Below are 24,587 nucleotides of genomic sequence, written 5' to 3'. Positions count from 1 at the left end.
TAAACTTGGTGTAAAAATAAAAAATATAATCCATTTCCTTTAGTTTCTCCTTTGTATTATGAACATATCCTAGGGCAGAGCTGTGCAACAGAACTTTCTTCAGTGATGGAAATGATCTAAATTTGTGCTAATATGGTAGCCACTGGCAACACGTGGCTATTTGAGTGCTTGAAATGTAGCTAGTGTGAGGAAAGAACTGCATTTTAAATTTTATTTACTTTAAACAGATGTATGTGACTAATGGCTGCTGTATCGGACAGCGCAGCCCTTGATTAGAGCTTAATTTTCTCAGTTAGGATTGGCTTGAGAAAAACACCACTAATGAGCACTTCCTAAATAACAGCACAGGTAAAATAAAATTGAGCAGATGTTTAGATTTTCCTGAATTCAGCTTAGGCAAGATTTCATAGGATCACAGTTTCACCTCTAATGGCTCCAGGAAAAATCATTGATTTTATTAAAAACAAACAAAAAAGAAGCTCTGATACCACTTTCTAAAATGTTTAAACAAAAATGCATGATTTGATAAATAAATCTATCACTTAGATCTTTAAGATTTTCTTCTTCTCAAATACATGTATGTTCATCTGGTGTGACCTTAAGTCAGGTTCAGGGTCAATTTGGAGGCTTCTTATCTTTGTCCTACACGATCTCCTTCAAAATCCTACGTGACAAGATTTTCAGTGGAGACTTTTTTTTCTATGTTTTCATGCGTTGCATTGATCTTCTTTTAAATCATTAAAAGGTAGGGAAGAAGGCATGAAATTACTGTCATGAATACATGCTGCGATTGGCTTTGCTTCACAGATCTGAGGAGAGTAAAGGTTTGGTTTCTGTGTGATCCAAGATGACTGCTATCATTCCAAATGATATATCACCCAAAGAAAGCTTTCTATACCCAAATGAGTGATTTTTACTGTATTGTTCTATTTATTTATTTATTTTTGTGTATTTAGCGGGGTAAAAGTACAGGTTTCTCACATGCATATATTGCATAATGGTGAAGTCTAGGCTTTTAGTGTACCCATCACCCAAGGAGTGCATTGTACCCAATAGGTAGTTTTTCAAGCTTCACCCACCTTCACCCTCCCAGGCTCCATAGTCTCCAGTGTCTATTAATCCACTCGGTATGAGCATGTATACCCATTGTTTGCTTCCCACTTATACATAAGAACATGCGATATTTGACTTTCTGTGTGAGTTACTTCATTGAGGGCAATGCCTTCAGTTCCATGTTGCTGCAAAAGTTGTGATTTCATTCTTTATGGCTGAATAGTATTCTATGGTGTGTATATATGTCTATGCCACATTTTCTTTATCTAGTCCTCCATTGATAGACACTTAGGTTGGTTTCATATCTTTACTTTTGTGGATAGTGCTGTGATAAACATAGGAGAGCAGGTATCCTTTTGATATAATGATTGACTTCCCTCTGTGTCTATATCCAGTAGTGGGCTTGCTGGATTGATTGGTAGTTCTATTTTTAGTTCTTTCAGAAATCTCCACGTTATTTTCTATAAAGGTTGTACTAATTTACATTCCTACCAACAGTGTAAATGTTCCCTTTTCTCTGACTCTTTGCCAATATTAGTTGTTTTTAGGCTTTTTAATAGCCATTCTGACTGGTGTGAGATGGTATCTCATTGTGGTTTTGATTTGCATTTCTCTGACTAGTGATGTTGAACAATTTTCATACATTTCTTGGCCACGTGTATACCTTCTCTTGGAAAATGTCTGTTCATGTCATTTTCCTAGTTTTTAATGGGGTTATTTGTTTTTTCTTGTTGACTTAAAGTTCTTTGTAGATTCTGGATATTAGCCTTTGTTGGATGCATGATTGCAATTTTTTCCATTCTGTAGGTTGTCTGTTTCCAAATGAGGGGTTTTTAAACATGTAGACTAGCAGTCGCCAAGGTGAAAGGTTTTTTTAAAGGATCACAATATAAAAGATGAAACCAAGGCATAGAGTTTAAGAGATATCAAATATGTGTGAGCAGGGTCCATGAAATAAATAGTTTGACTTTCTGGGTACTGGCTTTATTTCCAGAGTATGGATTGTTATTGCCCTCCAGGAACAGAACATCAGAATTTATAAGGGTCATTTCAGGCAGGTGTCTTGGGCCTTGCTAAGGTGCTATAGCTAATGGGGAATCATGGAAAGATTTAGGCGGAGGGTTTGCAAGTCTGATTTGCATTTCAAGATAAATCATACTCAAAGCTTGATGGTAATGAACTTGTGAAAGGGATATCCTTCAGGGTAACTTCAGCAGGACTCAGAAGTTGATTGGATGTGAGGTACAATGCGAGTAAAGCAGAAGATAAAAAATAGAATTCAGTGTTCTCACTTGGGACTGGGCAGATATTGCTGTCAAGAATTACAACTGGAACTGTTGCTGGGGAATAAACAAAATTGAGAGAAAGATAATGAGCTTAATGGACCCTTGGAATATATCCTCAGGAAACTATCCAGAAGGCATTGAGATGTTTAAGTTGGGATTAGAGGAGCTATCTAGGCAGAAAAGAGAAATTTAAGAGTAATCTGCATTCTGGCAAGTCACTGTGTATGGGCAGTGATGAGCTAGAATCATCAACTTGTAAAATAAGCCAAAGAAAAAGGAGCTCTTTAAGGAAACAGAGAAGAAATGGGAGGAGAAAAAGGAAAACAAATAGAAGTAAATAATCAAGAAAAGAAGTAGTTTCCGGAATGTCACCAAGGTAAACATACACTATATAGTGGGGACCGAAACTATCCTGTAGGCATTGTGTTATATGTGACAAATACCTGCCTTCTACGGATCGCTTCTCTTTCTCACTTGCTCCTCTCTGTGCATATTCCTGCATATTCTCCCACACATCCTTCAAAACTCAACATAGAGGCATTGTCCCCTGCAGGCAAACTTTCCTGCCTCAGTGTCTCACCCAGTCAAACTACATGAGTTGCTTTTCCATTTGACCCTATTGCTCCAGTGCCATCCTGTGTTATTGCAGAGATAGTACCTACATGCCAGCCTCCTTCTCTGTACTGCAAGCTTTTCAGAGTTATTGTGGGGGACTGATTTGCACTAAGGATTACACATTTAATGTATTCACTCCTTTGGTAGGATCCCTTCCACACTTGGACTTGACTGTGTGTCTTCTTTTGGCCAATGGAATGATACAAACTTGATTTCAGCAGAGGCTTGAACGTGTTTGTGCATTTTGAGTTTCTTAGACTCCTGCTACCACATGCAGATACGTCTGGGCTTACCTGATGGTGGAAGAGAGATTACTTCAAGTAGAACCAAGTCATCCTCATCAAAACCCTTCTAGATTAGCCAGCCCCTAGCTGACACAAAAGCTGAATTCATGAGCATTAAGTTTTGGAGTAGTTTTCTATACAGCAATAACTGATACAATTAGGAATCATACCTTATACATCTTTTTTATTTCTAGCACATTAACCCAGTACTTAACATCCACTGGATGCTCCATAAATATATGTTGAACTGAAAAGCCTAGAAGAGATACAATGAAAATTCCAATCTACTGCAAAGCATTTTTCTTTCCTCTCTTTCTACTGAACATTATGGCTATACCCCAATTTTCCCACTAACTTTTTTTACCTCTGAGATTTTAGGAGCTAAGACTGCAGGGGTGGTTGTGGGAAATCCAGCATGCGCAGTGTGGTTTGAAATCCACAGACAAGGGGCGATGGCTTCCTTCCTTGGCCCACTGCCCTACGCGCGGTGAGCAGAGCAGCCAAGCCAGAGTGGCAGCCACAGTGTGGGAGCCCAGCTCTGCTGCCATAAATTACCCAGGGGCAGGAAGAAGCAGTGAGAGTCAGCGGTTTCAGCTACCTAGTAGTTCATTTTTGTTCTTGTTTTTCAGTTAGCAATCTGTAAAATTTATTGCAAAATTAAGCTCCCTGCTCCAGAGTCAATAATATTCCTGGTGCCAGGTGGTGTAATAATTCACCAAAAGGGCAGAAGTTGGAGGGAATAAGACTGATTTAGGAAGTAGACTTCCAAGCCCTATTGCTGCTGCCTATTCCCTGCTGCTAAAGGTCAGGTAAGTAGAGGGCTAAGGTTACAGCCTCCTGATATCCTTGGAGGGCTAGACTTTCTATTGGGTTTGAAATTGAAAACAAAATCTGTTTCTATTGCATGATGGATTCCTTTTATCCTTCCCACCTCTGTTTCCATGTTAGCATAAAAATAGAAACGTTCACTTTCATATTTTGTTTCTGGCTTTGCAAGGAAGAGGTACTGTAGAAAACTTGGCCATGTGCAAGCTTCCTGCAGTGCTTTCTAATACCCTAACATCAATGTCTGTGAACTGGAGGGGCTATTGGAGATCTCTCTAATCCAACTTCTTCATTTACAGATGCAAACATCAAGTCTGGGAGTAATAATGATTGTTCGGGTTCTGTCCAGATACTTACTTGAGGCTAAACACTAAATCTCATTCCCAGGTTATATGCCAACTGCTTCACTGGACATTCTGCCCCTGAAAGGACTTCAATATTTCTTTGCTCTTTCTTGATTATGTACAGTATCTTTAAAAAATTATCTCTTCCTCTCCTATTATTTCTTAAAGAGTCTTAATTGTGGGTCTGATTATCTAAAAGGACCATGAAGCCACATCTTCATTCCAGATGCAAGGGACAAACTGTTACCATCAACTAGCTTGTATTTAATTATCTTTACAAATTAATTCCCTTCCCTAAAGGATGATTGAAATGCCATATTTGGCTATTCCCTATGTCTCTTTCTTGAAATGCCTACAAAATCATCTTTGCAACCTGGGATGCAAGTTTGGTATTTCTTGGGACAATTAGCAGTTGGGAATTACACTCTACAAGTTAAATGTGTATGAAATTTAGCATCACCATCTGCTCTTTTAGAAAATTTAGATGGAATTTCTTCCTTTCACATCCTCAGTTCTTTATTGGTGTTGGAACCTTAGCCACTAGCTCAGTGCTAGCTATAAAGCTCAGATTAGAAGAAATTGCTTTGATGTTTTCAAAGTCAAGAAAGAATTTTACACCTCTCTGAGTAGCCCTTGACTGCAGGTGAGGAATGTACCTCTGAAGACATACCATTAGAGCTAATTGTATATGACCTGATTGATCCATCAGAGTTCTTAGAGTTTCTAATTGAATTTGCTCTTGTCTTCATAAAATGAAGATTTGATTTAGTTGTAAGTTGTGGATTGGAGGAGCTGGCTACATTCTGTATCTGATCACGGGGATACAGTTGATATGATGATCTAAAGTGGGCTGCATAAATCCACCCTTGTTACCCAATTCCTCCTCCGTTCCCCGTGTAAATCAAGGATGGCTCCCAGAAGCTCATTCTCCATTTAGGAGGGAATGCCCGTTTCACCAATTAGAAGCTGAGGCTTTTCTCCAGTTATTAGCATTGGGGTGAGAAGGGGCCTAGAAACCAGAACATTGTGAAACTTTTGTAACCTGACCTGAAACTGGACAGGAGGAGCTTGGCTTCAGGCTTCACCAAGACCTTGAAACTCAGCCCAAGCTGATTAAAACTTGAGAGTGTGAGTCTTTTCAAGTGCACTAATTGTGTTATGTTGTGGATAGAAACCATGAAAACCCGATGTTTTGAAAGTCTCCATCTTCGGTGAATTTTCCTTCTAAGCTAATTAAACATCTGTTTCATCCTGAGATTTGGATCAAAACTCGAATGAAAAGTTGGAAAACAAATTAAATAGTCATAGTTAAGCCATCAGTAAAACGGATACACGCACTAGAGACATTTATTCTGATGTAGCAAAATTAAATGCCCAAACTGAACATCATCTTTTCAATTCTATCTACCAGTATGTTCAAAATATAACTAAATGATCTTTTTAATTCCACAAGATACTGACTGTCCATATCAAGTTGTCTAAAAATGGGAATTGTTTGTACTCAAAAAGCTTTATTTAATCTACTGTCTCCCGTATATATATACACACTCACACATACACACACACGCACGCACATGCACACACACATACACACATGTATGTGTATATATATGGTGAGCACTCTATGATTTCCCATTGGAAGCAAAATTAAATCTAGTTTAAAATGTTATTTAAAATTTTGTGGTAGGCCGGGTGCAGTGCCTCATGCCTGTAATCCTTGGGAGGCCAAGGCGGGTGGATCACTTGAGGAGAGGAGTTCGAGATCAACCTGGGCAACATGGTGCAACCCCATCTCTACTAAAAATGCAAAATGGAAAAAAAAAGATTTAAAAACTTTTGTGTTCAATTGTCTTCCTCACTTCACACACACAGATACACTTCATTTGTCTACCCACCATGCATCCTTGTTCTTACAGTTGAAAGTGTCAGCCTTCCAGAATCCACTATATACAATCAAGAGAAGAAAGTCATCTCTTCTTCAACGAGCCCTCAAATCACATAACAACAAATGGTCTGCAATTGATTTTATGTGGAGCAGATGTATAAACAGTATATAATGGTGTAGTGAAAGATGTATATGCTTCGAAACTGGACAGCCTGAGCTCAAATTTCTACTCTCCCACTTATTAGCTGTATGACCTCAGGTAAGTCATTTAAACTGTTTGAGCCCCAGTTGGCTCATCTATAAAGTGGGGTAATAATTCCACCCATCTCAAGGGATATGGATGAAACGAATCAATCTACATAAAGTTCTTGAAATAGTGCCAGGGTGATATTACACTTACATAAGCAACATGCACGTGTTTCTCCCATAATACCCTAAATATCTTAGTAATCACATATTTGTGAATCCAAATGTTGTTCATGCAGTAGATAATTTTTCATTAATGCCAAGATATACCTAATTAAGGTGCTCCCAGTGGAACTTGTTTGGTATCCACATGCCACCCTCCCCTTGAATCAAGGGTATTTTCCTTGCAGTTAAGAGCTCTTCTGCTTGTAAAGCATATGCCACGAAGCCCCTGCATACCAGTTTAGAGATTTTAAAGATAGTTTTTTGTGTGTGTGTTTGCTTTTGCTTTTGTTCTGGTTTGTATCAACATTTATTCTTCTTATCATCGCAAAGGAGAAGGAAGGCTGGCTAACCTGACGGAATAGTTTAGTTAGGAAATGAATGGACATCTCTGGCATCTGTTCATCTTTCACACACCCCTTACAATAGTAAAATGTTATTTTTCTAGGGTCATTCTCATTGGGAAAAGCTTTAAAAGATCCACTTGAAAGTTAATCGTACACAGGGTGATAAGGCTTTCCTGGTTCAGGGCTTTGTTTCAAATTAAGCTATAAACCCGTAAGTGTGCTGCATTCGCTGGTCTCTTTATGATCCCGAAGGGGACTGCTCCATTCTTTAATTTGAACCTTAAATGAGAGGGAAGGAGAAGGGGAAGTGAAAGGAAAATTAAGCCTTAAGATTTTAAGGAAACCCATCTATATAGCTAGGCTCTATCTTCCAGTCTTTTCCTAAGACAGGTAAACTTTGATGAAGTTTAGGCACCTCTCTGTTAGGCAAGAGACTGGATAAATACCCACATTTCCATGTCATGCGACTTTTATTCTTTCCCATAATACAAAGAGGACAGATGATCTCTTAGCCCTTTTTTGCTGTATTAACTTTTATATTTTGACCGAAACATGTTTTTCTTCTTGTATGGATCATGGCTACATTGTTGCCCCCATTTTGGAGTTTCTCCTCTGTAAACCCAAGTATAACTGTCTCTATCCTTATTTCAATAGCCTTTGGTAATCTCACCAATTTATCAGATGGTAACTCCAAGAATAATTGAAGTATATGCCAAAGGAATTCAGAATAAGAGCACATTAATCCTTGTGTGCATTCCCTTCTACAGCGTGAGCTAGCAACTTCTCATCCAGAAGGTACCAAACCATCAGTAGGTATGGGAGAGCCAGTCATTACTAATGACGGCCCAGGAAAAGACCATTTACATGCATAAGGAAAGACAAAAATACAGTGTAAAAAGAAAGTACTTTAAAAGGGTTCATAATGTCTCCTCTGCAACAAATGTCCTTTCTAAAATGTCTTGACCTTTCCCATCTGCCTCTGTTTTGTGGGTCATCCTTTCTCAAAGCCAGGCAGAAATTCCCAGTGGCTGCTGATGTGTTATCTTTAGGAATGGAAGGTTATCATGTAATATGCATTTTCACTGCTTGAATCTTAATTTCCTGCAAGCTGCCCCATCTGGGAGTCAAAATAATCAATGTGTGGAGGACGTTTATAGAACGTCCTCTGGCTTATTTGTCATTACTGAGTGGATCATTGGTGGTGTGACTCTGGCAATGAAACCAGGGCATTTTTGAGAGTGAAAGGAAAAGCCACTACTAATTATCTAGAATAGCAGAAATGGGAATGATCCTATACTAATTGGGATGAATTATTAAGGAGTAACTGGGCAATAAGTACAAACTTATTCAGTGTTGGAGTTTTAAAAAGAAATGAAGAAATCAAAGTAGGAGTTTCTTTTTGCTACTATATTTAGAAACTGTGCCATGTACTTTGTATCTATTAACTCAGTATAATACCTGTTTTAAATGGGTGTCATTCCCATTTTATGGATTAGAAAACCAAGGCTCTAGGAACTAGTCACTTACTCAAGGATACAATATATTACATTTTGGGGAAAGTATTGAATTAGAATGCTTGAAATGAATTAGAAAGCATTGAACTAGAAGTTCTGTAAATTTCTAACTTGCAGAAATTAGAAATTATGAAAGGAAGTAACCAAAAATGAATAAATAAATGATGGAGAGAGTGTGCAAATAAATGGTTGAATAAATAAAATAATCTTTAAAGGCCCAGCAAATCTCACCCATGAGATGAGGAGAATCCTGTGCATATGGCCATTTAGGTTTGCAGAAATCTGCCCATTTAAAAATATTCACAGTTAGCTTACATTACATGCTCTTATTTTACTTTTACTGCATCATAAAGATGATAGCAAATTCCAGCAAGTAAGAAAGTTAAAACTTGGGACTATTGTTATGGCAATTTTTCGAAATGGAGGGGGAAAAATATATATATATATACGTTCCCAGTTATATATGGAATAGTTTAAAAGAGCTTTTACACTTTTACCTGCTAATTTCACTCATGATGATATATTTTAAGGAAAAAGAGCTGGGCTTTGGCACCCCTTGCATAGGCCAGTAGTTAGATGCAGGCTGCTCTGGGGAGGGGTTAAAGTTTTGGGCTGGAGCCTTTCCTTAGCCAAAGGCAATCCCCAGAAAGAAATCCAGGCTAATGTATGACCTTTAGCAAGTTACTTTATCCTCTTTGGCTCTCTGCTTTCTCATAGTAAAATGAAGGTTAATCATTATCATCTTATTTACTATGCAAGGTTGTTACGAGAATCAATAAAATGTCGCTGTATCTCAAAATACCTCAAAATATAAAACATGAAATATGAAAGATGTTGTTATCAGTCCTATTGCCCTGAATAGATTAGAAACTCAGGCTGGGCTGCCTCTGAGACCTGATCTTTTAAAAGCAGGTCCTTCAGCAATATATTCTGCCTTTGAAAATGTTCGTAAAAGCCAACTATGTTGAGTGTATTTCTTCTCTTTATGCTCTCTTCTATTTCAGAGTTGTTTATTTATTTTTTTAGAGAGACAGGGTCTCACCATGTCACCCAGGCTGGAGTGCAGTGGCAGGATCATGGCTCACTGCAGCCTTGACCTCCCAGACTCAAGCAATCCTCCCACCTCAGCCTCCTAAGTAGCTGGGATCATAGGCGTGAGCCACAGCACCAGGCCTATTTCAGAAAGTTGGTTTCTGCAATCCCCAGCCTGCTCTTCACTGTTTCCAGTGACTTTTGAATAGACACTTTGATTTTTCGTCTTTAAGAACTCCCTGCTATCTTCAGAATGATACATTTTAATGACCACTAATTCTTGCTTTATGATGCATTATTCTTAGAGATATAATTCGATTACAAATTCAAGGTGTTTGAGATTTTCTCCCTTTCTTGCACTATGTTTTATGAAGTAGTAACTATTCTTCTTTCTCAGGTAGATCCTTTTCTTGTAAGTCTGATTTACTTAGTTTGTTCTATGAATATATAACAATTTACTTCTCCATTCTACTATTGGTGAACTTTTAAGTTTTTTCCTGTTTGGGACTACTACAGTAATACTGGGATGGCTTTTTTTTTTTAATATTTATTCTGGTTCATATTTTAAAAAGTGGAATTACGAGGTCATGTGTATGCACATCTTCAACTTTCCTTGATAATGCTCAACTGTTTTCCAAACCAGTTGCACCATTTCATGGTCATACCAGTAGTGCAGGTCTTCAATTGTCAGACGCTGTGGCAGATGTTGCCGATGCCCCATATACTCGGCACTAACCATTTTCATGCATGACCAACTCAAAAGCTTTCAACTACAAACACCTGCAACTGTGTGCCTGAGGGCTTTCTTTTACTGTCTGAGCCCACTCAGCTCACAAGTGAAACAGAAATTAACCTTTTCCCCACCTGGCCCTGGAAGTCACCCTAAAACAATTCCTAACTGGCTGGGGGTGGTGGCTGACGCCTGTAATCCCAGCACTTTGGGAGGCCGAGGCGGGTGGATCATGAGGTCAGGAGTTCAAGACCAGCCTGGCCAAGATGTGAGACCCCGTCTCTACTAAAAATACAAAAATTAGCCGGGTGTGGTGGTGCATGCCTGTAATCCCAGCTACTCGGGAGGCTGAGGCACAAGAGTTGCTTGAACCCAGGAGGCAGAGGTTTCAGTGAGCTGAGGTCGTGCCACTGCACTCCAGCCTGGGCGACAGAGTAAGATTCCATCTAAAAAAAAAAAAAAATTCCTAACCACAATGACGTATAATTCCAGCTCCCCTTTCCCTTCCCACAAGTGAGAAAACTCTGAGGTGCATTCACCAACTCCTGGTAGTTTTAGGAGATAAAGCTCTACTTGCTCACAGTGATAACTCACTCTGTAATGATCTTTTATTTGGCTTTTCATCTCTTCATCTCACTGCCCCATTTTCATATTAATATTTCCTGGGATCATTTTCCAAATAAACTATTTGCACTTGAGTCCTTCACTCATACTTCTCCATGTGTACCGGTCGAGCCTCCCTCCTGTCATCCATCAGCCTTATGGACTTACTCTCATGATAACATTCCTCACACTCCATTGTATTGCAGAGTGTAAGCACCATGAGGGCAGACACTTAAAGTGTTTCTTTCACAGCTGCATCTCTCATGTCTAGCACGGTCCCTTGTAGGTAGAAGGTGCTCAGTATTTTCTGGCGGAATGACTGTCTCAAGGGGTATCAGGTGAGTTAAGGGGGCAAGATGAAAAATAAAGCAGATAAAGGTGACAGTAAATATAGGGAGGGTGGAGTACTGATGTATCTTAGAGAGTATCTCTGAGGAAGAACATTTGAACTCAATGAATTGAGGAAAGCCATGAAGATATCTGAGGAGAAAGCATTCCAAAGACAGGAAGAGCATGTATAAATGCCTAGAAAGGGAAATATGCGGCTAGGCGCAGTGGCTCACAGCTGTAATCCCAGCACTTTGGGAGGCTAAGTTGGGTGGATCACAAGGTCAGGAGACCAAGACCATTCTGGCTAACATGGTGAAATCCCATCTTTCCTGAAAATACAAAGAAATAGCCGGGCATGGTAGTGGGCACCTGTAGTCCCAGCTCAGGAGGCTGAGGCAGGAGAATGGCGTGAACCCGGGAGGCTGAGCTTGCAGTGAGCCGAGATCGCGCCGCTGCACTCCAGCCTGGACAACAGAGCAAGACTCTGTCTCAAAAAAAAAAAAAAAAAAAAAGAAAGAAAGAAATGGGAATATGCGTGACCATTCTAGGGTGAGCCAATAGACCCGTGTAGCTAAAGCAGAACAAGGGGAAAGTGGTAGGAGATAAGATAGAAGTAGCCAATGATAATAAAAGTGATAATAGAATGAATAAATGCAAACATATCTGAATAGATATGTAAGTGAGAAGTGGCAAGTTACCATTACAATATATTTGAGTTAGATCTTCTTGTGACTAAATTTCCTAATTTGTAAGATGGTAATATTAATGCTTAATGTAGAATAGCTGAGGATTAAAAGAATATGTATTATACATTGTTTTAAGCCAAAAAAAAAAAGAATATGTATTATGTACTGGCAAACTGCCTAGTCAGAGTAGACTCTCAATGAGAAATTATTAGTAGAAGCAGTAGCAGTACTAGAAGTAGTGATCATCATTCTGGTGGTGGGGTAATGTTATAGTATTCTGACCACGTTGAGTAGAAAAAATTAGTTTTCTTAAGCAAAGGGAGGGCCAAGGGCAGGTACAGAAAGCAACTGGTATTTGAAGTTCAAGTTGGAATCTATGGCTTTCAACATAGCAAACTAGTTAATGCATAGGGTTTACAATGGATATTCAGAAAGAGAAATTCACAAATAATGTGCATCACTGTAGGCCCTATGACAAAATAAATTGCGAAATGTGAAAAATATGTGTGACAACATTGGGCCCAAATATTTCAGATAAGTTGCTAAGAAAATTAGAAATCTTTTTTTTTTCCTACTCGTTTTTCCTTCTGTCTGCCTTCCATTAAATCCACTCAAGCTCTAAGCCTTTGTAAATATCTTACTCAAAGCATTGCCTTTGCAAGCCTGCTGTTAATGTTGTTAAAGTGAGTGGGAAGACATCTGCTGGTTCTGGAGTTTACCTGCAGTTGGACGCTCTTTGCCTACTGACAAGGATGTTCACAGAGAATGCCAAATCTAAAGCATTTGAGGCTTAATTAGAAGAAAGACAGGCTGATGAATTATGTATAAGGTAATCTATGAGGAGTCCATGAAGCAAAAACCTATGGCATTTGGAAGACATCGTTATCTTAGAAATTTCAAAAGTCTTGCGTCCATTATTATCTATTGCTTACAGAATCAAAACTGACATACCAATGAAAAAACATTAGTTACACAGGTGATGGAAGAGCCAAGAAGCTAAAACTGGGATATTTTTAAAGTAACTCAGATATTAGCAACAACAGGAAGTTATTACCACCCCAGTGACTGGAAGAACAGAGAAAGAGGGGTTATTATCAGAATTCAGTAACCAGGTTCACCAATGCAAGCTGGAAGCATGGTAGGCATGTCTGGTAGGAGCTAGTGTCATGGAAGAGATATAGCCAGCGCTGAAGATGTCACCTGTGGGAGCCAGAGTGGGGCTTGGACAGAAGGAGACCATAACCTGGTCTCTCCATCACACTCTCCTTCCATTCTTCTGCCAGTGACTGCCTGACATTGGCTGAACCCAGAAGAATAAATGCTGATTGGGAAGCCCGGGAAACAGAGTCTGCAGAGGTCAGCCCCAGCATGATTCAGACCGGAGCAGAAAAAGAGTAAGAAATGGATATAAAGGCAAGGCTAGGATGACACACAAACAGACAAATGAACAACCAAAGTTCAAGGATTTTAGAGAGACACCTACTCTCGAGAGCTCTGCTACTAAGATATTCCAGCTCCAAATTCTTTGTCACTCTACCACAGTCTGATTTTCTAGAGAAATAATCTAATTTGTTTTGTCTTCATCCTGATGCAATCAGTATGGTCAAAGTGAGGCATCAGCTCATACAAATATGGCAGACTGGCACTTAACCCCATGTGAATTCCATTTCTGAGTAAGGTCATGGGGACACAATTTGGAGAAAGGGGTCGCTTAAGGGCTAGACATATACTCTACACTTTACCTCACTCTGCTAGATTTCAGCTAGCTAGTATCTTCTTTATGGTTTTTGAATCTGTATTCTTTTTTTTTTTTTTTTTTTTTTGAGATGGGGTCTTGCTCTGCCGCCCAGGCTGGAGTACAGTGGCGGGATCTCAGCTCACTGCAAGCTCCGCCTCCCGGGTTTAGGGCATTCTCCTGCCTCAGCCTCCCAAGTAGCTGGGACTACAGGCGCCGCCACCACGCCCGGCTAGTTTTTTTTTGTATTTTTTAGTGGAGACAGGGTTTCACCGTGTTAGCCAGGATGGTCTCAATCTCCTGACCTCGTGATCCGCCCGTCTCGGCCTCCCAAAGTGCTGGGATTACAGGCCTGAGCCACCGCGCCCGGCCTGAATCTGTATTCTTAAGTGAGATAGACTTATTCTGAGATATATTTGTCAGATGTGTTATCAGTATTATGCTAACAACATGCCATTAATTGGATAGCTTTAAATATTTTTGGAATAGATTATGTAGTATGGAGATTATCTTTCCCCATGATTGTTTAACAGAACTCAGGAGTAAAACATCTCATCAGAACCATGTTTTGGAAGCAAATCGTGAACAACTCACTATTATTATTAGTCCTTCATTTGCCAATATTTTTTTGCCTTCTCAAAAATATGCTATATAAATATCTATAAATTTTATACATGACAGTGTGCTTTCTATCTCACATTTAAAATATTCCGTCTCAGTTATATATGTGTTTTCATTTCTAATTTTGTCTTTTTTATCCTCAATTATATTCAAGATTTAACATTTTTAAAGAGATTAAAAAGACATCAGTTTTACAATTGTTTTCTACTTTTTAGCTTGTTAAAATTTATGCACAAAGCTTTTCCTCTTGCTTAGGCAATTGTTTGATATTTTTGTTTATTTTGTCATTCAAAAATTGTCCAGGACATCTCTACGTATCAGTTAGTTCCTTTTCACTAAACTTAGTACACTTTTAAATAATTGTTCAATTGCTTTTTTCCCCTCAAACCCCCCAAAATTGTAATGCTGTTGTGATTACCTAGGCTTTAATTTTACTTAGTTTCTTATTGAGAATACGCTTAAGTGTTTGGTGGGATTGCCATTCCTTTGTTGTTTTCATTTCTTTTGTTCTTGCTCTCCACATTGAGGTAAACTGTGAATATTTGTCCTGGTTTGCCCCAGACTGACAGGCTTCCTGGGATATGGAACGTTTAGTGCTCAAACTGGGAAAATTCTGGGCCAACCGACATGATTTGGTTACCCTAACTACATATCACTGACAATTTGCCACAGCATCCTGCCTGTATTTTATTCCTTCTTTCTTCGCAATATGGGTTTTCTTTTTTTCTTTCCTTGTTTTTTTTTTTCTTTTCTTTTTTTTTGGAAATAGAGTCTTGCTCTATTGCTCAGGCTGGAGTGCAATGATGTAGTCATGGCTTACTGTGGTCTCAACCTCCTGAGGCTCCCACCTCAGCCTCCCAAACTGCAGGCATGCACCACCACACCTGGCTAATTCCAATGTAAAAAAAAAAAATATAGAGACAGGATCTCACTATGTTGCCCAGGCTGGCCAGTATAGGTTTTAATTATCTTATTTTTTAAAAATCATTTTCTCCTAGTTTTTCCGCACCTCTGTCTTCCCTTTTCATCATGCCCCATAGTTTTTCACTTCAGTCCACCTAATCCCTTTTTGTCTTCTGTTCACCTTTAAGCTAACAATCTTCTAGCTAGTAGAGATGCCACCAGTTTTGTTTAAAGCTGTTTAAAATGTACTTCATTTCCATAGTAAATAATTTTCATAGCTGTTATCTTTAAAAATTCCAGCTCAACTGGAAAGAAACCATCATTCTGAGCAAACTATCGCAAGGACAAAAAACCAAACACCACGTGTTCTCACTCATAGGTGGGAACTGAACAAGGAGAACACTTGGACACAGGAAGGGAAACATCACAGACCGGGGACTGTTGTGGGGTGTAGGGAGAGGGGAGGGATAGCACTGGGAGAAATACCTAATGTAAATGATGAGTTAATGGGTGCAGCACACCAACATGGCACATGTATACATATGTAACAAACCTGCATGTTGTGCACATGTACCCTAGAACTTAAAGTATAATTTAAAAAAATCCAACTTGATATTGTTTCTCTATTACCCTGTATCATGTAACATTGCCATTTTAAAAGCAAAAAATGGTCAAATATCTAAATTTCCAAAAGATTCTACAAATATTATTATGTAGTCATTTTCTTAGTTTTCATTGATTCCTTGTATTCATCCTTGATAGGTACAATTAATGTTTACTTTCACCAAAGACCAGGGATGTGGATTTCCCTTGCTTTTACCTACTGTTTGGATGTACCTATACTCAGAGCCAAAGCTATAGGACAGGGTTATATGCACTTGGTCTAGACTAAGTGATTCTGCTTCCTTTTCCCATAGTCTAGGCTCTGCTTTACTGCTTGTCTTTCCCATGACCACCAGAGAAATGGGAAGGGCCCCAGAGTGTGGCCCTTCCGGGGCTTCTAATAACTCACTTTTGCAAACTACCCTCCTGCCTTGCCTCCTTTGTCTTTCCTTCCACCTGTTCTCTTATACCAACTTCTGCCCTATCATTTCCTGGAAACCAGAAATAAATGCAGAAACATAAAGGTTGTGTTAAACTTATGTTTAACTTGTGTTAAAGGTTGTGTTAATCTAGCCTCGTCAAGTACCATCAACAACATAGCAATGACAACAACAATAATATTGGCATTCATGGAATACTTGCTATGTATTAGATATTGTGATAAATGCCTTAGATAGGCTGTCACACTTACTGAGTGTCCTGATGTTCTTGTTAATGAAGGTCATATATCTCTACATTAGGGACAGATAGTAAAGAAGAACAAAATTCATTCCTATTCTTTTTCAGGTGGCAGGCATCTTCTGATTTATAGGCACATCATTTATTTATTTTTTGGCTAACCAGCTCCATTAACATTCTCATTGGTGACAATTCCTTCTACATTCTAGCATCAAGTTGCTTATAAGTTTTTAGTGTCAATGTTTTTGGGAGTTGTCATCTTTTCAACAGGTTATTTAAACATTTGATGAGAAGTTTTTTGTAAAAAAAAAAACTTTGGTATTTGTAATCGTATGACTTTGTTTTGCTTATAAATTGGAGTCCTATATTTTAATAGATAGAAATAATGTAATATGTTTTATGGCACATTGTAGAAGATATAATTCTTAAGCAATAGAAGCGATTTATTGGGTCATGTTACTGCAAAGGTCAGAGTAAGGATGAGACATATGAGTTTTAATTATGACTTCCTTTCTTTGTGGTTTTCTTGATTTTCCCTCACCTGTGTTCATACCTTGTTTTCAGGTTTGTTTCCCTAACAGTGACAGATTTGCATATTAAACTCTGAACATTAAGCCATGAGGAAAGCATAGGTTGTTCTGTCAAATCCTTGAAAAATATTCTAGAACCTGAGACTGTAACTGTAGCAGCACTTCCCAAACTTCTGGCTACTATCTATGCCAGGCAGGGGGAAGGGAACCATCACCAGCAAGACAAGTACCACATTCGTAGTTATAGACACATCTACGTTCGCTCAAAAGTCAGAAACACACAATGGACAAGACCATGCTCCCTCTTTCTGAAACAAATATCCAGCAGGTGGTTTGCATTTGAAAACTTTTATTAAAATGTTGCTGGGGTGAGAATATATCATTATTTGTCCTGGAAAACTCCTCATCTTTGATTTTGGCCATTCAGTTCCTTCTTCTCTGGGAAATCTCATCTCTTCATGGGACCTTTCCTGATTTCATCAAATCATGTAATGAAATAAAACATGTATTGCCCTCATTTTCAGTATTTCTTACTTTTACATTTAGGATCTTTACTATACCATTCTTTGCAATGTGGTTAGATCAACAAGACATGATCTCTTGCAATGTTTTCAGCTCTAAAGCTTTACATGACTATTTTGTGTGTGAGTTATCCTTATGTTTTCTATTGAAGTCCATAGCACATTGAAAGTTAGTCTGATAGATACTTGCCCTCATTCCAGGCACCTACTGTGTTATGCCTGTAGCATATGCTAAATTAAATTCATTAAATAAAAGAAATAAAAATATTCCACTGGAATAGAAAAATTTGCTCTAAAACAATCACTACCTAGATAGGACTCTGAGATCTACTCTCTCATCTCCATCCAAATTATATGCTCAGCCTTATCTCTTCCCTCTAATTATACCCCCTCTTGACCTGTAAGTGATGGGAATGACTCACTGACCTTTGCTGAACTGGTTTTAAGTTTCTCTCCTATTTGCAAATCTAACGCATCGAGTGTTTTTCTGCTATAAGTTCCTCGAGGGCTGTGCCAAGGTCTCTCCTTTGAGTTACAATGTACCTAGCATAATATTAAGCCCAATTTGGTTCATAAGAATTGGTTTATGATTATATGGTTATTTTTTCTTTATATGGTGTGATTATATAGTGTGACTCTGAACAAAGTCACATAAAGTGGAAGTACATAATATAAAGGAATGCACCCTAAAAAAACCCCTGCATTAATGCAAACCTCATGTAAAAGAACAGAAATACAGAGGGTGCTAACATAGGATAATTAAAATGTACTTCAATAATTTGAAAGCATAAACAAATTCTTCCTCTTTTAAATATCTGGTATATATACACATGTATACTATCACTGGACAAAAACAAAAATTATATTCAGACGTGAATTTTTTTATGCTTAGAAAAAGTTAGCTGACTTTTAAACCTCATTCCTGAGAATCTTCCATTTCAAATTGGAAAGATTTATGTGTTTTTATTAAAGTTTTTAAATACTTCAGAATAATAAATAGCATTTTTTGAGATTGATTTAATCTTTCTCTTTTTCACTCCCATAGCAACAAGACTGTTGATTTGCACTAGTCATCACTTTTCTCCCCTTGCCCAACAGACCTCTCCTAAATTACTCTGAGTGGATTTTAGAAACATTGGCTATAATATAAAGTGTGCTGCCTGTCTCTTCTTCCATTTCCCCTAAAGGCAAAATGCAGTGAAAACAAAATGAAATTAAAACGCATAAAGGAGCTAAACTAGAACGAAGTAAAAATTTCTTACATTTGTCAGAACATTGAGATAGTTGAGAAACTCCAATGCTTTAAGCATTTCAAAAGAGATGTTAGCGTTCTGAATTTAAGAGTGTTGACTTCTCTTAAAATCTGAAGTACTCACAATTTTTAACATGGTAATCCAAACCAGAGGAAACAGAATCTAGATCATTCTCAACTTTGCTACCTCCTCTGAATTTTAAAAGGAATATTATCAATGATGCATTTTTTTTACTATAGATTCTATCAATATAATTTGCACAATCAACTAATTTCTATAAAAATTCCATTGAGAGCTAACTAGATTGATAACCTAGAAAATAGCATACGTTCAAGTGAAACTGATATGCTATGCAGTTGCAAAGACAGTAGTTAACACTCTGAACAGGGAAAGTTGATGTTTAACATCAAGGAATGAAGTAAGTGATAATAAAAATGCTGTATCTTGCAGATCTGCTCTTCTGTGACTCAACTAAAAACTTTTGAACTCAACTTAATTCCTTATTCTCTCTGCAATGGTATTCATTAGACACAGCTCAGGGCATAGTTCATATACAATGTTGCAGTTAATTTCACTTTATTCCCAAACCATGAAATGAATTCCCAAACTTAGTCTGCTACCTTGCAAATGTTAATTTGGAACAATGCACTGTACAGATCCATCACCGTTTTTTAAAAAAAATCTTAAAATCTGTGATATGGATAACTAGGATTCATATAGATTTAACTGTTTAAGTAATATCTTTATGTTATTATCAGATTATCAGTCAGCTGATTCACTAGGGTGGTAGCAAGGTCTTTGAATGTGAGAACATAGAACACCTTAGCATTAAGAATGCATCTTGGTCGACCCGGTGGCTCACGCCTGTGATCCCAGCACTTTGGGAGAGTGGCAGATCACTAGTACAAGGCCAGGAGATCGAAACCATCCTGGCTAACACAGTGAAACCCCGTCTGTACTAAAAATATAAAAAATTAGCGGGGCATGGTGGCGGACGCCTGTAGTCTCAGCTACTCGGGAGGCTGGGGCAGGAGAATGACGTGAACCCAGGAAGCAGAGCTTGCAGTGAGCCGAGATAGCGCCACTGCACTCCAGCCTGGGCAACAGAACAAGACTCCGTCTCAAAAAAAATAAATATAAATAAATAAATAAATAAATAAATAAATAAAAGAAATGCATCTTATCAACTAGAGAGGTTGATTTCTCAATTTAATGAATTGTATTGGGAGATAATTAGCCAAGTTTTGACAGAGGAAGGGAAGTCTATTACCAGGGAAACAGTGTTAATAAAGAACAGCATTTATCCATTATTTTCTTGTTCTAAATACTGTGCTTTGTATTGGTTAGTACTTACAGGCCATGGCAGAGGAATATTAGATGCTTCATTTTGTTGTGGAGGAAACTGGGTCATAGATTGTCCAAAGCTACAGAGTGGTATGTGGCAGACATAGAATTCAGACCCAGGCTGTCTGACCCTAATGCCTTTTTCTTATGTACTGATGAACCATAAAACACAGAGTGTTTTCCAGTAAGGGCTGCTTTATTTCCAAGTAGGGGAATATACATCAACCTACATAAAGGCAGAAAGTCTGGCTGGGTTTTACTGAAAACTAAAATAGGAAGCTGGAAAGCCACTAGGAGCCAAAATTTCGTCATATCTGCTGTCTCTCTCCAGCTCTTTCTTCTTTCTTGCTTTCCTTCAGTTGGTTTTCTATGCTTTCAAATTTCTACATTGTCCAGCATGAGTTAACAAAAGTCTGTGTATGTCTTTATTAAGATTTTCAACAGACATAACCCTGGTTGATTCAGTTCATCACTCATATGCTGCTGGATGAACAATGACTTGTCTGGTTAAGATGTTCAATCTTGGTCCCCAAATGGGAGAGGGTAAGAGGCACATAGACTAGAGCTACAGCTGCCATGGACCAGGCTAAAGATAGAGACTCTGCAGACACAGTGCCTTCTCCTTCTCCTCAGGCCACTGGCCTATGCAAGCATCCATACTTCAGTCAGCTCCTGGATGCCTTAGTTCTCTGTAGCTTAAGGGCCACCTTCATAAACTGATTGAGATCCAGGGAAAAAGAAGAAGCTACCTAACCTTTCAGGTCACTTCTCTGTGTGTGATGGGGGCTTACTAAAAGTTAATGCTGCCAGGAACTACAGTCATTTTTATTTCATCTTAGCAAGAGAAAACTCATGCCTCTATTTGGTTCTTTAATGGGTGAGGGATTTGGGCCTAGTAAATGAGAGGAAATTGAGAAGAATACTCTTAAACCTCCCAGGAAGAGAAGAAATGTCTTGCTGGGATCATACCCGTTCCAAAAGACCCAAGCATTTCTTACTCCATCTTCTTCACTGAGGGGAGTGGGACCATATTGACTTTCCTGCTGAGGCAATACCCTCTAGGATACAAGCAGAACCCACAGGAAGAACTCATACTTTTGCCTTTGTCTTTGGCCTACTTTAGAGTAGCCTTTTCTATGTAACAAGATTTCCCTGCAATTTAGACCACCATTGCCTCAAGGTGTGAGCCTAAAAGCTACTGTTTACCTTTCTAGGTATCAGGGTGAAACAATTCCTCTGTAGTTTAGATTTCCCCAAGCACTAAGTTGTTGTGTTGTACTACCGAAAATTAGCCTCTGTATCTTTATTATGGTATGTGACCTTGCTGGCAGAAAAAACACTGGTGACATTACAGATCCTTAATTATATAGATCCTTAATTAATCCTTATAGATTCTTTATTCATAGTTGAGTGAAATGAAAATGGAACTATTTTGCCACCTCTGGATAGATCTCTTAAGTTGGCTTTGGAATTTGTTGACTTGGCCTCTGAAGAAGAAAGAGTTGGGAAAGTTTGACCTCGCCTGCGATTAATTTTCTCAGTGAATGGAATTTAGAGCCAGACTGGGCTTCTTTCTGCAGTCCCTTTAGTCAGTCCATGGGCCAGTGGAAGCACTAGGTTTTTAAGGAAAAGCCAACTCTTGACATAGGAAGATCAGAGCTAGAAGGCTAGGAAGCATGCTTGGCTGTACACGATCCCTCTAATTTCAAAGCAAAGCAATGTAAGGAGACAGCTTGGTAGTTGTTTTATTTTCTCTAGAGTGGACTTATGTTGTCAGTGGCAGAAATCCATGAACCATGAAGATAAAATAATGCTAACCAGAGTGCTAAGTAAAGAAAACAAAGATGGCTCCACAATTAGTAGCATTATATATGTTAGTGCTAAGTAACAACAGATGTGTCTGCAGGGAGAGAAGCATTCCTTGCAATCCATCAGAAACCAAAGTTCTCTGACACCACAAGGCATTATGATTATCTTAGGCTTGGGGGATGATGGCCGAGTCCACTGGGTTGGCAAAGCAGGGATGCTGTTGAGGGTGTTCCAACCTACCTGTGTCATCCTTCCCGCGTTGCACACTTGTGCTGAGTTAACAGGGCGATGTGCGCTGTAAAACCCGGTTCTGTAAAGACATGCACTAGCCATGAGTCATTAGCAAGCATGCGAAGCTAATTGGCAAAATACTCATAAAAGATTTTGAAGGTGGGTTAATTACAATTCATTACACAGTAAACTGTCCCCAGGCTATTGTTAAAAAGTGCAGGAGTTTCAGGGCCCATTATTTTATGATTCATTTTGCCATGTTGTGAAAAACAGACTCTAAATCAAACTACATGTATTATAGGTCAGACCACAAAATCTTTATTGGTTTTTCCAACATTCCACCCTTGTTATATGAATTCATATGGACTGCACATTTCTGTCAATTGGCAAGAAAGCATGAAATAAAATTTATGATATTTTCTTACCTTATCCTCAGTGCAGCCTTAAAAATCACAAGATCTAATTGCTTCCCCTACTTCCCCAAGTTCATGCAAGAAATAAGTATTTCAAAATCAGCTCCAAAGTTCTAATGATTGAAAGCAACTAAAGGATAATGAAATCTGTCGTCTAAAGTAAGCATCTTAAAGAAAAACTCAAAGCAACATCCACTTGAAATGTGTTAAAGCTTTTTTCCCACTCTACCCAGTAAAATAAGTAGAATATACTTTACATTTGGAGGACAATTTGAAGTTCATTGGCTTTATAACACAAATCTTGTTCTCCTCATCTCTACCTTTGAAAGCATCTTTCTTTTTTTTTTTTTTTTTTTTTTTTTTTTTTTTTTTTTTTGAACCAAACCAAATCCTCAGCATTTATTTCTTGGGGAAAAAAAACCTCTGGTACAGTTGTGTGCCTCCTGTTATTACCATAGGCAGATTTGGTCAGAATCATGTAAAGCCTCATAAGTAGTCATTCTGTACCATTACATGTAATTGTTTGTTGATTAATGCTTTCAATTATGTTGATTTTCACTATGTGACCCAAACCACCTTGACACAGCCAGCCTGGTATACTCATTACTGGGGATGAGCAAGGAACAAAATGCTAGGTTCATTTCCAGCCTCCAAGAGTTCAGCAGCTCATTTGAACCTTATCTGAACTATCAAAAGTTTTGACTCTGCAGAAACCTGTGTTTGGGGAAGGGGCAGGAATGTGTGGCTCAAGAAAGGCTTTAGGGCGAAGTAGGGGTTGCAGGGGGAGATGTTGGAAATTGTGCAAAAACTAGTTTCCTTGTGAGCGATCAGGTACTTCCTGATTCTGGCTGGGCCAGAAATACCACAAAAGCCTTTCTTGAAATTTCTGAGATCTTTGGAAGGTCTTCCTCTAAGCAGTTTGCCACTTCTGCATGCCTGGGTTTTGGCTCGGGCTGGAGACTAAAGTATGTGTGAGAGGAAACCGTTTAATAGAAAGTTACCTGTATACTTGAGAATTGTCCAAATAGTTTTACCTCTGCTAGAATAAAGCCTGAATAGTTTGATCAGTGTCAATGATCTTAACCACTCCCATTCTTTGTAGAAAGATGAAGCTGAAAGATGACATTGGAGATTGCTAATGCAACCCACTTATTTTATAGGGGCAGTCAGGATATCCATAAAAACCATTCACTGGGTCTATACGCATGTGGACCAGAGTGAGAACTAAAGAGCCAGTAGAGGAAGAAAGGGGAATCAAGCTGTTTCAAAAGCTTGAGTTCTGTCTTTTCTCTGCCATATTAGTGGTGTGATCTTGGGCAAGTCACTCCAATTCTCTGATCCTCTCTGGATCATTTCAACCACAAAATACTAAATTAAATGTTGTTGTAGGATGAAAGTACTAAGAAAGGGTGATTTGGAAGCCAGACCAAGCTGGATGAAAAGAGTGTCAAATTGGAAAGAGAAAGAATGGCAGCTAGGAAAGGCTGGTGAGTTGGAAAGAAAGCATTGAGTGGAAACAAGAGGAACTTGATGGGAAATGACTGTTTTGCATTGAGGAGCAACAGATAATCGTAATATAATTTGAGGAGAAAGTAAAGTTGTTTGATGCAATTTTAAAAGACGTCATAAATAGCCTGAAGTTTTATGAAATAAACGAATAATCCAAAGAGGCAAGCATGAAAGGAAGAAATGTTCAAAAAAGGGAGACCCTAGGACAAATTAGTTTCCCAAACCATGCTTCATGGGACTAAGGGCTAGAGCACAGAATACCCCACTACTTCGTCCTCAACCAGAGCAGCTGCAGTTTCTCTCTTCTAAGCAAGCTTTTCTTTAAAGAATGTTTTCTGAAGCTAAGGAAAAAGATTTCTAATTGCTAACCTTGCAAGAAATCAGAAAAACGAGTGGTACTTTAAAGAGTTCATGTATTGTGATACCTTTTTACAGACAAAACTACAGGCCCTTGAGTGAATGAAGATCTGAAGTGACTGTCCTGTGTAAAATACA

The sequence above is a fragment of the Macaca mulatta genome, chromosome 10 (assembly GCF_049350105.2).
Source record: "Macaca mulatta isolate MMU2019108-1 chromosome 10, T2T-MMU8v2.0, whole genome shotgun sequence".
NCBI classification, from domain to species: domain Eukaryota; kingdom Metazoa; phylum Chordata; class Mammalia; order Primates; family Cercopithecidae; genus Macaca; species Macaca mulatta.
This window is presented reverse-complemented; position numbering follows the sequence as displayed.